Source organism: Electrona antarctica (assembly GCF_951216825.1).
Source record: "Electrona antarctica genome assembly, chromosome: 2".
Taxonomy (NCBI): Eukaryota; Metazoa; Chordata; class Actinopteri; order Myctophiformes; family Myctophidae; genus Electrona; species Electrona antarctica.
The window spans coordinates 22,284,615-22,300,619 of NC_136807.1; the positions used below are offsets into that span (position 1 = coordinate 22,284,615).

General features: G+C 45.1%; 1 protein-coding gene across 1 annotated transcript in view; it reads right to left on the bottom strand.

The window, feature by feature from the left end:
- Window positions 1–2,429: 2,429 nt before the first annotated feature.
- LOC306934868 (ubiquitin-conjugating enzyme E2 variant 1) overlaps window positions 2,430–16,005 on the bottom strand; it is a 521,434-nt gene continuing 507,858 nt past the window's right edge. Inside the window, exon 7 of the transcript XR_013791348.1 lies at window positions 2,430–2,442. The gene's annotated coding sequence lies outside the window, so the exon portion shown is untranslated. The remainder of the gene's footprint in view (window positions 2,443–16,005) is intronic.

Consider the following 16,005-nt stretch of genomic DNA (forward strand, 5'->3'; position numbering starts at 1 on the left):
GGAAGAAGGTTGAGCCCATGGGGAAAGTCCTGTCTACTCTGAGCCATAGGATGGGCTGTTGCATGGTGGGAGATCGTGTCTTCTTCTATAGAGAAGGCACTGATGAACTGTATGTCTTAGAGTTAAGTCCTAGTTTGAAGACATTATGCAAGCTAGCAGTTATTCAGTATGGTCTGGATCAGTCTGAACTCCCACATGACATCAGGTGGGAACTGACAGCCTTACCAACAGCAGAAAAAGAACCACAAAGAGATACAAACAAGAATGATGAGTCATAACTGCCAGATGCAACAAGCGCTGCATATTTTCCTTTTTTCTTTTATTCCCCAAAAACCTTTGTGTCACAACCTCCTGGCTGTTGTTTTCGTTCGTTTCCAACGTTAAGCTATGTCCGTCCAACGTCACTTACACAACAGCAGACTATGGCATTTATGGGTAAGTCTCCCATTTGCTTAGAGGCAGCCATGTGGCTTTGTTGTAAGCCAAAGATCAGTAGGACAGGAGATACAACTAGAAAAGTGTGGTTGCCGCAATCGCTTACATAGGCCCCTCCCACTAATTTTGCCAGCCAATTTCAATGTCCCCTGTGATCATGCGTTTTACATTCCCTAATTTAAAACTCAATCAAAGGGGAGAAAAAGGGGAGGGGCCTGTGTGGTGAAAGAAATCCTATTACAATTACCTTTTGTTTTTTTCTTTACAATTTTATTTATACATTTTCAGGTTTGAAGACAAGACATACAAACATTCACATCACATACACATATACACACACAAACCCTTCCCACCCCCCCATTCAAAGGAAAGAAAAATGAAAACATGAAAAATTAAAATAAAACATTCATGTGCATACATACATACATACATACTCATACATACATATGAAAAACGGTTGCCACATTCTGTTGAATACTTTAAGAGAAACGTCATATCTTATCTTTTCCATTTGCAGCAGGTTGGTCAATTCTGCCAGCCATACATTAAAAGAGGGTACTTCCACTCCTTTCCAATGGGTCAGAATATTCCTTTTTGCGATAACCATGCCATATTGTACGGCTTTATGTTGGTAATGAGTTAGAAATGACAGGTCTTGAAATCCACCCAGAATAGCACAGAGGGGTCTGGGGTGATAACACAGTCAAACACGTCTGAGAAAAACACAAAAAAACACCTGGACCTCTTTGGTGGGGACGTAACGACTACAAAGAAAGGTAAGAAAGCCTTCTAGCATGGAATTCTCCTTTAATGTTCAGACTAAACACTATAGGGTTTATCTCCAGTGAATTGTCTCCTTTTAAGGTTGGCCAATTGAGATAAGTGTTATCCACACTCATCACAACCATAGGGTTTCTCTCCAGTGTGAATTCTCTCATGTCTTTTAAGGTTGGCCAATTGAGATAAGTGTTGTCCAGACTGATCACAACCATAGGGTTTCTCTCCAGTGTGAATTCTCTGGTGGCTTTTAAGGGTGGCTTTTAAGTGTTGACAACGCTGTGTTGTGTCATAGAGGAAAATGGTATGAACTTGCCACTTTCTTACTTACTTACTTATCCCCATTATGCCGGCTGGCGCGTAGGCCATCATTGGCCATCTTCTCTATGGTCCCCCAGCTCTGATGTTGTTGCTGAAGCTCCTTCTCGATCGTCCTACGCCATGTCATTTTAGGCCTGCCTTTCTTTCTCTTTCCTTCTGGGGTCCAGTGTAATGCGGCTCTTGGGATTGCGTTGATGTCCATTCTGAGCACATGGCCAATCCAGGTCCACCTGCGTTTATTGATTATACTATGCATGTTGTCTTGTTGGGTGATGTTGAGGAGGTTATTGTTTGAGATGGTCTTGGGCCAGAATATGTGCAGGATCTTTCGCAGGCATGATGTGTGGAAAGTAGATAGTTTATGGATATCGTTTTCTGTTGTTTTCCAGCATTCTGCACCGTATAGTAGTGTTGAGAGTACGCAGCTTTTGTTTTTGTGCTGTATTGCTTTGATTTCCAGATTTGCTTAATGTAGCTGCCCTCGATTGGTGAAAGAATGCAAGTGGATGGTCTCAACGGGTGTCATTTAGTTTTTCTTCAGGCACAAATTGAAGACTGTTTGAGCACCGTGAAAACTACAAAAAGAAATAAATAGCATTACAATCATAGCAATTCATAGTTTTCAACAATAAAACCAGTGTATTAACTTAATCAATTGAATATCACCATCAACAATAAAATGGATAATTTATAGTTGATATAATACAGCGAATACAATATATTATTTTAATGCAATACACCAATAAAATACCAAAATGTATCATAGCCAAACGAGCCAGTAAACCCAAAATACAATTAATCAGATTCCAAATAAATCATGACAAAACCTCAAACAAATAAACACTCTACCTCGCTCCTCTACTCTCGAGGGGCTAACAAACAGTAGACGTCTAGAACATCACCAGGAACCTTCATACACCGTCACAGTCACTCCTCATAGGAACATCAAACACTGTGCATGTCAAACACTGATTACAGCACGGCAAGCGCTGTGGAAGATATAAACCGCTCAGTCCACTGAAGCTACAAATGTCTGTTCAACATGACCAAATCAAACGGTGTGAGAAACGTTTCAAACAAACATACCGTGTTGCGCTGCTAACATTTACACGTCGGCTCTTTCTCGTGTCACTGTGTGCGTGGAGCTATGGTGTGGAGTCAGTGAGTGGTTTCAGGTATATCACGGAAGGAAGTTAAGGAAGCGGAAGTTTGAAAATACACAGATGTTTCAAAATAAAAGGTAAACCAAACGAACAAGAAGTGTCAAAATAAATGTATCCCAAAAGCAACATAAATAAACAAATCAACTTCAAACCAAAAATAATTTAAGTTAAAACCAGCAAGTGTCCCCGACACTTACACTCCCACCAAATCATGTTATAAATAAACATTCTGAAATAAACATAACATGATTCACAAGGTCAAAGAGGTTTGACAGGACGAATTGTCAAAACATTCAATCTCCAAGAGAAGAACCAATTTCTGGATTGGCCTTTCGATGACCGACGGTTTGGCGGAAAGATCTTGCTTCCCCATCGTCAGCTTGACACGACGCAAACCATCGTCTTCTGCTGTGGCGTCAACCACTCGTCCTAGGTGCCACTGGTTTCTGGGAAGGACTTCTTCCTTAACGATGACCAAGTCATTCACTTTAAGGTTTCGCCTGGGAGTATGCCACTTTTGCCTCGTAGAGATGTTGGAGAGATACTCCCTTTTCCAACGGCTCCAGAACTGTTCAATGAGATATTGGACTCGTCGCCACCTTTTCCTGGCGTATACATCTTCTTTTACAAACTCGCCAGGAGGTGGGAGAGCGGCCTTGGGCTTCATCAGAATGAGGTGGTTTGGTGTTAAGGGTTCTAATGACAGGGTGTCATTTACTCCATCTACGGTTAAAGGGCGGCTGTTCACAATAGCCATAGCTTCATAGAACAGGGTTCTGAGGGAGGAGTCGTCAAGTCGGCCGGGGTACGGAGATAGTACAGCGTTCAGTACATTTCGAACAGTGCGAATTTGGCGCTCCCAGACGCCTCCAGCGTGGCTCGCAGAGGGTGCGTTGAAGACAAATTCACATTGTTTTTCCGCCAGGAAAGTTTCTAGTCTCTCAGCATCACATTGCTTCAGTGCTTCTCTGATTTCATTCCTAGCTCCTACGAAGTTAGTGCCCTGGTCACAATGAAGTTGGCGCACAACTCCACGGAGACTGATGAAGCATCTCAGGGCATTGATGAACGCATCTGTAGACAGATCTTCAAGCATTTCTACATGTATCGCCCGGGAGGAGAGGCAGGTGATTATGAGGCCATATCTCTTTTGTTCCTTCCGGGCGTTTTTAGTGAGAAATGGGCCAAAACAGTCCATGCCGCAATACATGAAGGGGGCAGAGACTTCAACACGTTCCTTTGGTAACTCTGCCATGCGTTGTTCTTCTACTGGGCGTCGGAGCTTTCTACAGGTCACACAATTGTGAATCAGTTTGGCAACTGATCTGCTCCCACTGATGATCCAAAATCCATTTGCTCTAAGTTCCATCAGAGTTTGATGTCGACCCTGATGGTGGATCTGGGCATGGTAGTGGCTAAGGATCAGCTGTGTGACATGGCTTTCTTTAGGATGATGGGATGTTTAAACTCAAGACTGAGAGAGGAGTTCTTGAGTCTTCCCCCTACACGTAGGATGCCATTGTCCAGGATAGGATCAAGACAACACAGATGGTTTGTACTTGGAAGGGCGTTTCCTCCTTGGAGTAGCTTCATCTCTTGAGAAAAAGCCTCTTGTTGTACAAGCTGTATTATGGTCTCAGCAGCTCGCTCACGTTCTTCTACTGTCAGAAGTTTACTGGACAGTTCTTGCTTAGACCCCAACCTCTTGATTCTTGCAACAACCTTTACCAGTCCTATCCAGGAAGAGAAGCGACTCAGACGGCTGAGGATGCTCGGCTGGGAGGCTTCATGTTTGGTTACGAACACCTGGACGGTTTCAACCTCTGGGTCACCAACAAGCAGCTCAGTTGATCGATTGATCTTAGGGTGGATTTCCTTTTCCCATAGGAACTTAGGTCCGGTTAGCCAGTTTGTTGCAGAGATGTCTGAAGCGGAAAGACCTCTGGAAGCATGGTCGGCTGGGTTCTGTGCTGTATCCATGTAGTACCACTGACTGGGATCTGTATTTTCTCTTATCAGTTGTACACGGTTTGCAACAAAAACATGGAATCTTCGTGCTTCGTTATTAATGTACGCCAAGACGACCTGCGAGTCTGTCCAGAAGTACTCGTTGTTGATCTGCATTTCAAGTTCGTTCCTCAGCATAACACTTAACTTTGCAGAGACCACGGCTGCTGAAAGTTCCAGTCTTGGTATAAAATAGCTCAAGGCTCTATTGCTGATTACTTAAGGTTAGGACCCCCGCAGTGGTGTCCGGTTAGAACTTAAACCAGGATGCTTCGACTTCTGCCTTCTCCCTGAAGCCGACCCTCTATATATTCTCCGACCAGGCTTGTCACGATGACTAAGCCAGTTAGATCTGTCCATATATGGTTCTACCATATCTATCTGATATCAGCACTAGGTCGGCTCGGGCCCAAATATAGGGATTGTCATACTAAACATGTCATATGTCATATAGCCCAACGTCCTAGTCAGAGTCTTCGTTACAGCCACCCCAGATTTCACGTTGAAATCTATACCGCATCCAGAAGACTCAGACAATTTTCCTTTCTTTCGGCTACGTTCTAACAGGCCAGGCCTGGTAGTTATCCAGCAAGGGAAGCTCTCGAAGATGTTAATCCTCTCCATTAGTCTGCTGACGATCTGTGTATGCTCACAATCCGAGCTATTTGGCGATCAATGCTCCCTCAATATTATTGACTTGGTTTGGCTGTACGGCAGGAGATACCTCGGAAGATACAGCCACCCCGTGCAAAACTTGAAGATCTCTCATGATTCTGATACGCAACTCTTCAGGTTGACCCTTCAATCCGACCTGCTTGGCAACTGTGTGTAACAAAATGGTTCGCCCTGAACCATCATCCAGAACTGCATATACTTCCATTACTTTGCCACAATTGCAAATTAGAACTTTGCACACCTTTAACATGACATTTCTCCCTTTAGGCGGTGGATAGCCCACATGCAAGGACTCTCCTGCTATAGTCAGGATTGTAAAAGCTGGCTGCGGTAATTCCTCTTGTACATCCTGTCCCGTCTCGATCTTAGGTGTCCTAAAGTTCCACTTCGTTACATTGCCACCCCCAGATTTCCCATGGAAATCTGTACCATATCTAGAAGGCTTGAACAGTGGACCCCTCAGGCCACCCCAATACAAGCATACGGAGTGGAGGCTTGAACATCAAACGTCAGCCATTCAGGCCACCCCATTGAGGTCATCACCAGTTCCCTCCCTCTAAGACAGATAGTCTCTCTCTCCTGCACATCACCAGTGCTCTCTCTGCTTCTTGCCATCTTGCTCGTTACTCTGTGTACGATCGGCAGAGTTGGGTGCTGTTCGTCTCCGGTTATGCTCATGGTCATTGCGAGAGTGACCGTCCAGCCTCCTTGCTGGACTACTTCGGTCCCTGTGAACCTGGACTTCTGGTCTAACAGCTTGCACTTTCATCTCGATATCCATCCATTCTGATAGGTCCAAGAGTGACAGTATTTCGACACGTTTAGAGAAAAGGAAACGCAGGAACATGGACTCCATGTGGGGCGTTAGTCTCTGCATGAGTTGCGTAACGTGAGACCCACATTTCAGTTCCACCTCTCCTTCCCTTCCCAGTTCTGTTAACAGGCTCACCAATGATCGTACTTTCAAGGCAAACATTCTGAACGCATCTGTATCTCCTCGGATGCTGGGTCCAGTCCTCAGCTCGTTGATACGCTGAAAGGCCACTCGATGAGGCTTCCCGAACCTGTCCTCCAAGGCCGCCATGGTATCCGAGAAGGGATGAGCTGAACTGCGGTATTCCTCGGTAATCAAGCTTCTTCCAATTTGATGTGGTCGCGCAGTATCCTGTACTTGAAGTGTTCTGTTGTGTTTGGAGGGAATATACCCTCCAATGCTGTTTTCAGCCTATCGAACTCCCTAGGATCTGGTGCTGAGAGGACAGGGACCATGGGTGCCGGTCCCCGGTAGGCTTGACTGGTACCGTAATACATCTCAGCCTGCTGGTGACTCTCCGCAGGATAAGGCGGATAAACATTCACCCGATGGCTATTATCAGGGAGGTGACCACGTGCCCTCCCACCAATGGTACGTTCTCCTGGCGAACGAGACCTTCGTCGTCCTACGGCTGTTCCATCTTTCGTGGAAGTAATGACGGAATCCCAATATTCTCGTTCCTCATTCCGTCTGGATAATCTGCTCTCACGGTGCTCACCAGCACCTTCTGACTCTAAGGGCCGGGGAGGTCTCACGGCTCCGAGATTCTGGCATCCAGATTCTGGCAACAGGGTGGGTCTCACAGCTTCGAGACGCTGCTGCTCACCTAGGGAGCAGCCAGGACCGCCAGAGCGTTCATGCTCTGGCGGCAACAGGGTGGGTCTCACAGCTTCGAGACACTGCTGCTCACCTAAGGAGCAGCCAGGACCGCCAGAGCGTTCATGCTCTGGCGGCAACAGAGTGGGTCTCACAGCTTCGAGACACTGCTGCTCACCTAAGGAGCAGCCAGGACCGCCAGAGCGTTCATGCTCTGGCGGCAACAGAGTGGGTCTCACAGCTTCGAGACACTGCTGCTCACCTAAGGAGCAGCCAGGACCGCCAGAGCGTTCATGCTCTGGCGGCAACAGAGTGGGTCTCACAGCTTCGAGACACTGCTGCTCACCTAAGAAGCAGCCAGGACCGCCAGAGCGTTCATGCTCTGGCGGCAACAGAGTGGGTCTCACAGCTTCGAGACACTGCTGCTCACCTAAGGAGCAGCCAGGACTGCCAGAGTGTTCAGACTCTGGCAGCGACTGGGTTACCATCTGGTTAGAATCTTGCCACTGAGTCAGGGAAACTACTCAAGGTATATGGGTTGTAAAGCCAGATACCTTGGTTCGTATGTGTCTGGAAGACTTCAGCATCCCGTTACTGCGGTAAGCCCTAATCCGGCTCGAAGGACCATATAAAATAGCTCAAGGCACTATTGCTGATTACTTAGGTTAGGACCCCCGCAGTGGTGTCCGGTTAGAACTTAAACCAGGATGCTTCGACTTCTGCCTTCTCCCTGAAGCCGACCCTCTATATATTCTCCGACCAGGCTTGTCACGATGACTAAGCCAGTTAGATCTGTCCATATATGGTTCTACCATATCTATCTGATATCAGCACTAGGTCGGCTCGGGCCCAAATATAGGGATTGTCATACTAAACATGTCATATGTCATATAGCCCAACGTCCTAGTCAGAGTCTTCGTTACACTTGGTATACTGGTAAGTTTTGTCGGTGCAACTCTGGCTTTGGCCATTACTAAACAGCAATGGACATCACCCTTTTTGTTTTTGTATCTGAGGTAGGAACAAGTACCATACCCATCATTGCTCGCATCTGAAAAGTGGTGTAATTCCACGGTAGCAGGTTGGCCAAACTTTGGAGGATGGTAGCATCTTGGTTGTGAGACCCTTTTCAACTTATGCACGCTCTGCTGGTGCAGCGTTTAGGCCAAGTTTGAAAGGGTTCAATTACTTTTGATCTTTCCGTTTCTCCCACAGAGTTCAAGACTTCTCTTTCATTCGAATTGAATTTGTGAAGATGCAGACCTCCTCTTCTGCACAACTCTTGTGCATCTACGACCAGCTTCTTAGCTTCTTCTACTGAGGGGACACTAGTTAGGCCATCATCCACATAAAAGTTCTTCTCAATGAAGGATGATGCCTCAGGGTAGTCCTCTTTGTTTTGTCGAGCTAGGTACTTTAAGCCGAAGTTGGCACACCCAGGGGAGGAGGCGGCGCCAAAAAGATGGACAGCCATCCGGTACTCCTTTGGTTCCGTTTCCAGATCTCCAGCCTCCCACCAGAGGAACCGTAAGTAATTCCGCAATTCAGGGCAGACAGAGAATTGATGGTACATTTTTCCGATGTCACAGATCACAGCTACGGCTTCCTTTCTAAAGCGACAGAACACTCCCACCGAGGAGTTGGTCAGGTCAGGCCCTGTCAGTAGCTTGTCATTTAAAGAGATGCCCCGGTACTTGGCTGAACAATCAAACACGACCCTTAGTTTTCCTGGTTTCTTTTGGTTGTACACCCCGTGGTGTGGTATGTACCATACAGTCTGTTCCTCAGGCGTTTTGGCGGCTGGCTCTGCATCGCCCCTTTTCAGCATCTCTTCCATGAAAGCCGTATACTGATCATGGTAGTCTTTATTGACGTTTAACCTTTTCTTTAGGTACTGCAGATGGATCATAGCCAACCTCTTGTTGTTGGGTAATATAGGCCGGACTGCTTGTCTTGAAGGGGAGAGGAATCTCGTAGTGTAGGTCTTCCTTCTGCCTGATGTTGTCACTGAGGAGCTGCACAAAGTGGCCATCATCTTGAGATACATATTTGTCCTTGTTTTCGTGCCTCCTTTCATTGAAGTCTGCTTCCAGGACTGCCAGCACGTCTGTAGATGATGGCATGAGTGGCATTTCTCTTACTGTGATGCGATTCACATAACTCTGGTTCCCCTGCCGATCAAGTTGCGGATTTGAAGAGCCCTCTATGCTCCACCCCAACACGGTTCTTTGGGCGAAGGGATCGTTATCGTCTCCGGTGATGACCTTGAGAGGTGCCAATGGAGGCAGCTCGTTTGCAAGATGTTTTAGATGAGGCCATTGTAGGGCAGTGTTCTTGGTGGGAATATAGGACTCTACAGGAATAAAGTTGCGGGTGTAGGCGTGTCGTATTTGTACCCGTTTCTCGGAGTACACACCTCTAACTTGCAGTCCTCGAACGTTCTTACTGGCAGTGACCGTGTTAATGGCCGTCATGGTGCTGAGTTTCAACTGCACAGGCTGAGTATTCACTTTCATCTCTTCAAGGAACACAAATGTGGAATCGCTCTGTGTGTCGAGTAGGGCGTAGGTTAGGATTTCTCTCTGTGGCTCCTCTGTAGACGAAATGAGAACGGGAACAATACTTGAAGTGGCAGAAGCTCTTTGAAACACTGTGTGCGTTGTAGCAGTATGGACCTCCTGATCCGAATGATTATCTGTGGAAGTGGACTCCGTCGCCATTTCTCCCACAGGTTTCTTGACTCTGTCGTCATGTAGGCAGGTCGGATGTCGTCGACTACACACTCTACAAGTATGTCTCTTCGTACATTCTTTACTGCCATGTCCCCGCCTTAGGCATCCAAAACAGAGATGGTTTTCGAAAATGTATGCCTTTTTTCTTCTATTGGCTTATTTGCAAACGTGGGACAGGTAGCTATGCCGTGCGCTTCCTGGGTACAGATGGGGCAGGTGAATGAGGGTTTGAAGTTTGAGTCGTTATTCTGGGTACTGGTATGGAAAACCCTGGTTTTTCTTGGTGTTTTGTCGTCCGTAGACCGCTGATGTACCAGAAAGGGAGAGGCGATGGGGTGCCCAGTCACGTGACCACTTCTCTTCCTTCTCAGAGCTTCCTTGCTAAAAACCCGGAAGAGACGCCGGCAGACAGCTTCTTTTGGCCGCGCATGGAAGTTCAGGTGTGCCCGCGCTGACTCCCCATGCATCTCTCTCCCCATTTCCTGTCGACTTACCAATAAAGGCATAAAAAATCCCCATAAACAAATATTTGGTCATAATAATAATGGCACGGTGGCCAAACATTTCCATGTAGTACATCCTTGCAGGCAGTGACAGTAACATTACTGTACTGTATAGCCTACCTGTTCATGTTTTTTTTGGGAAGCTGCTGTTGTTGATGATGATACTAGCGTGAGACTTATACAATTAATTAACTTAGAATAACTACTCACCTGATTCCGCCACCGAGGAGGTTCCAGCATGTTTAATGTAATTCCAAAGTGTGTACATTGTTTAAGTCAAAGATGCATGGTTTTCAATTCATATCGTAAATATATGAACTTTGGCTAAAAGCACGTGTTTAATCCACCACCACCACTTTTTGTTTACAGCCGGCATCGGCATCACAACTGGCTACTTGCAATGATTAGTCAACACTAGTTTTATTTCTTAAGTGAACTTACAGGATGTAACAGGACATTTGTAGCACCCTGAGATAATGTTTTGGTATCTCAAACAGCCTAATAATCTAACTAATCTAATCTAACTAAATCGTTACCAAGAAATGTCTTTACCAGTGTGTTTCTAAAGGTGTCTAATAAGTAATAACATTTACTAAAAGATTGAAATTCAACTCCCGGGAGAAATTTGAGTTATTAGCATAATATGTGACCATACCATTAACATCCTATATAAGGATGTTAATGGCAAAAAGGGAAAAAAGTCAAAATTTCATAATTCTAATACCTAATTTTTTAGGTAGCATGTGACGTGTCAAACTAGGGGGTTTTCATGATTCTGAATCCATTCCAAGCATTAGTTTTGCACAAAAAACACTCATTGGGCTAAATTCGGCCATATCCACTGTGCTGACCTCATCACATTTGTGATGACGGCTATGGCTGTTTTCCTCCCAAGGAGTGATTTTTGGAAAAAAACGAATGCTTGGAATGGATTCAGAATCATGAAAACACCCTAGTTTCATACTGTATGTCACATGCTACTTAAAGTTAGTTAGTACATGTTATTAGACACCTTTAGAAACATATTGGTGGAGAAATTTCTTGGTAACGATTTAGTTCCCAGATTTTCATAGGTTTCTCTTACTATAAACAAAATAAATTGTATAAGCCTAAACAGAAGAAATGTGCTCCAATATTGTACTGCTGGTGAAATAGTCTACTCATGTTTGGTGGAAAACACTTGGGCACTATTTTAAAATAAAAAATGTCCATAACATAGCTGGCCAACATCCTAAACATTTCTTTCACTAACTCACAAAAGAAATATTTAAAATACAAAGAATCCTTTCAAAAACAGTGAATATTTATGCAGTCGGATAATCAATGCGTTCAGAACCAAGAACCGGGTGTGGATTGGGGTCGTGCCATCCTCGGCCCGGGTACACCTCCAGCACCCCTTTACCAAGGAAGAAACTGATTTGCTGTACCCCTCCCCTCTCCCACATTCCTCCTTTCTACAGGGAGATCCCTGTCGTCTATGGGATTCTCCTCAAACATCAAACCGCTTATAACATTTGCTTTTTATAACAGCAACATGGTACAGCACTGCATTTATCCGTGATTAATTTAACCACTAAGAGTGTACAAATGTAACCAAATGGACCCTTTATGGGACCATTTGCTTACATTTGTACACTCGCAGAGTTAAATGAACACTCACTGTAGACTCTTTGATCCAGCATCTCCATTCCCGAGTCAGCTTTACCACGAGGATATGGATGGAATTCCTCCTAATCAGAACCAGTATGAGGATGTCTCAGTGGTCTGGTTCAACCAATCAGAGCAGTATGAGGATGTCTCAGTGACCTGGTTCAACCAATCAGAGCAGTATGAGGATGTCTCAGTGGCCTAGCTGGTTCAACCAAAATGGACGTGAGGAATTTATTACCCTGAGGGAAATGGTCTACCGCACATCTCAATTATCCTGTTTTGATTGGTTCAGCGTTAGCCCGCGCATTCACATTTTAAAGCTACAGATGGACAGATTGTGGTCCTTTCTGTCGAAATGTGCATATTCGGTTTCATTTTCTCTGAGAGCTTTCTGAGGAGGGAAAGCCTAAAACCTGTTTGAGTTATTTTGTAACATCACCATTCTTTTTTCCATAAAAATGTAGGCCTATCTGTCATTTTCAGAAAACACATGTGTCCACCATCCGGTCCTCCTTCCTCCCTCCCATCCCGAGCCGTCTGCCCTCTTCTACATGACTATCAGGTGAGCTCTCTCGACCTTTGACCCAGTGTGGCAAATCCCATTAGGGCAAGAGGCTTTGTGCCCCACACAGCATTTTTGTGTTCTCCGCTCTGGAATGTCTGATGATGAGAAACAGGCATTTGTTGTGTTGCAATCTGAGAACACATCGTCAAAAAATAAAGGAAGAACAGCACACTCTTTTCATTTTAATTGTCAACACTCAACAGTCTGTCTCGAGAGACTAGTTGTGTTGTAATGCAGAGGTGTGTGCGTGCGTGCGTGCGTGCGTGCGTGCGTGCGTGCGTGCGTGCGCGCATGTGCACTTTGTGCAGATGCAGAGGTGTGTGCACGTCGCACTGAAAGGCAGAGAAAAAACATTAATATAGAAGAGACAGAAGAAGAGAAATCAAGAGAAAAGAGAAAAGTCCAAAGGGAACAGAACCTAGTGCCCCAAAGCCTGTTCCTTTTACAGCTGTGTGTGCGCTCTCAGTGAGCCCCTGTTAAATGCTTTGACATTTGTTTCCAGCATCTCCTTCCTCTGTGCGGCATGTTATGGTCCTATTCCTGGAAACCCCTCCTGCCAAGGGGACATGAGGATGTCCTGTTCTGGGATCAGGACAGAACAGTCACTGTCTATGTATTTCCTAAGTCTGTGTCGATCATGATTCAGTACCCAATTAAAGCACCTGCACCCACATTGTCCCTGTTGGCTTCCTGCACTCTTTCTAATGAGTGGGGACTGCTGTGCTGCTTGGCTGGGCTCCGTTTGGCACGATTTTATTCTGGCTGCCACCAAAACACAATAACGCAACAAAAGGGTAAATTTATGAAAGACTGCTTGCATATTATCCACTATAAAAACCCAGGTGCAGGACAAAGTTATCCCTGTCAGTTAATTAACATGTTGACCCATAATAGGATCCTCATCAGGATGATCATCATTCTGGCCCATACCAAGTGTCAAAGTGTTTAAGTTGACTGGGAGCAAAAGTCACTACGTTATAAAAAATCACACCCGTGTGAAGTGAGGGGCGCTATATTAAAGTCTAACTCATGTTGATTATGTGATGGTGATGGTGCAAACACAAACATTAAACGCCATTAACAAGAGACAATAATGACGTAAATGACACATTATGATGTAATATGTTGCCTTCATTGTCAAAGGCGTTTACAAAACAAAATATTGAAATAAAGACAAACATTAAACCTGTGTATAGGAGGGGCTAGCGCCACTCGCTCTGCTCGCACAAGTAATGAGAAAAGAGAATGTGACATTAGCCCCATCAAAGTCTACATCAGCTGGAGTTCAACTTGATGGGGCCAGAGAGGGACATCAGCTAATTCAATTCAAGGTTGAACTGGTGGACAAATGTTTTTTACCAGACACACAGACAGACAGACAGACAGACAGACAGACAGACAGACAGACAGACAGACAGACAGACAGACAGACAGACAGACAGACAGACAGACAGACAGACAGACAGACAGCACAGAGATCATGCCATAACAAGGAGGAGAAGATGTGACTGTTTGTAATGTATCATTCACTGCACTTTGGAAAGTAAATGCAAACCAAAATGACATTGAACCTGTGGACAATCTGTTTCTTATGTCTGCGTACATCCATAATCCCTGGGTGCATATATATATATATATATATATATATATATATAGCTTGCTCCTTACCCCTTACCCTTACCTCATTTGTCAATTTGTATTATTTTAAAATAGCTGATCTACAAGCTCACAATATGTGTCAATGTAGATTGGCTAGTTGAACTACTACTATATAAAATGTTTTAAAATAGTAAAAATGGCAAATGACTCTTTATGGGGGAGGGGGGGAAAGGAGCTGCGCTGATATCGTCAACCTTCTTCTCGAAGTAGGTTGCAAAAACATCAGCAGTGAGGGATGAAGGTTGAGTGGGGGGAGGGGGTTTAAGGAGGGAGGAGAAAGTGGAGAAGAGCTTCCTTGGGTTAGTAGTACAGGATTGAATGTTGGTGTGGTAGAAAGAGGTTTTAGCAGTGGTTAGTGAGAGGGAGAAGGCGGAGAGGAGTGAGTGAAAGTGGGAAAGGTCATCTGGTAGCTTTGTTTTTCGCCACTTCCTTTTGGCTGCCCTGACTGAGAGGTGTTTGTTTGTTGTTCTGTTGTTACAAAATGCCGTTTTTGTACCATGACAACATGCAACATGACATGGGGGCGTGGGTTTGACCCCTAAATGTTATCCTGTGGATCAAACACCTGTCTGTCTGTCTGCCTGCCTGCCTGCCTGCCTGCCTGCCTGCCTGCCTGCCTGCCTGCCTGCCTGCCTGCCTGCCTGCCTGTCTGTCTGTCTGTCTGTCTGTCTGTCTGTCTGTCTGTCTGTCTGGCATCTTAAAATAAGCCAGCTGAAATTGTTTGGACATACTGTAGCAGAGTGACCAGAAGGAGAAGTTAAAGAGCATCTCTCACAGAGAGAGAGAGAGAGAGAGAGAGAGAGAGAGAGAGAGAGAGAGAGATTGAAAGTCAGTTGAAACACATGCACACAAGTGAAGTGATAGGATTAATGCATGCAGTAAAAGTCAAAGGATGTCGTGAACAAGCTTCCCATAGAAAACTTGGGTAGTGTCATTGCTGACATCACCCAAAACTCTGTGTCTATTTCTGTAACCCTTTGTTTCTTCCCATTCGTTGTTCAAGATGACCATTTCTTCTGTCTCTCTCTCCATATTTGGGCTCAGTTGATTGCCTCCACATTCTCTTATCCTCTCGCTGTTGTTATCTTTTCTCCCCGTCCCTCTCTTATCTTACCATCCCAATCCCCCCCTCACACACACACACACACACACACACACACACACAATCACACACACCAACAGTCGCCCTCTCATCCATGTTAATTCATACATTTGTAACTCTGAATTGTACACATGTAAATGGACCCTTTTGGTTACATTTGTACACTCTGTGTTACAGAGAGAGTACTTTCCTATGAATCCACCAGCACTCCTCACTTGTCCACATTTTGATTTCTGCCAAGAAGACTGAGAACAGGTGCCAGATTGCCAGAAGATGGTCTCTTCTTTTCCAAAAATGGCTCCCTTTCAGAACAGCAAGTTTGTGTGTCATCTATCTTTTTAATCTGGCCCTGAACAAAATAAAATATCTTTCTTTTGGCCTTGGTCGTCCCATTTCCTTTGGTATGTGGACAGTGGACAGCTTTCGGCACGCTGCTATGAGACGAAAAGCTCTCGCATTTTGCAAAAGCAACAATTTTCCACCTCTCCACATCTCCCTTCCTCTACCCGCCTCTTCCAGTCTGAGTTGATTAGAAGGAGCTAATTTTACGGCAGTTAAATCCAGGAGCGGGTCACGCTGTAAATGCATGAGTTAATGTCTGGGGCCCTCGTCTGTAAAGACAGACATGTTATAGAGCAAGGGAACATGAGGGAGAGGGGATGGAGTGGAGGGGGTGTACTGTAAAATCCATATAGGTCCAATTTAACTCTGAAACTGAAGAAATCGGTTATTCTTTTCAGTCTGCAGACTTAAATGGACACAGGATTTTACAGCGTGAACTGATGG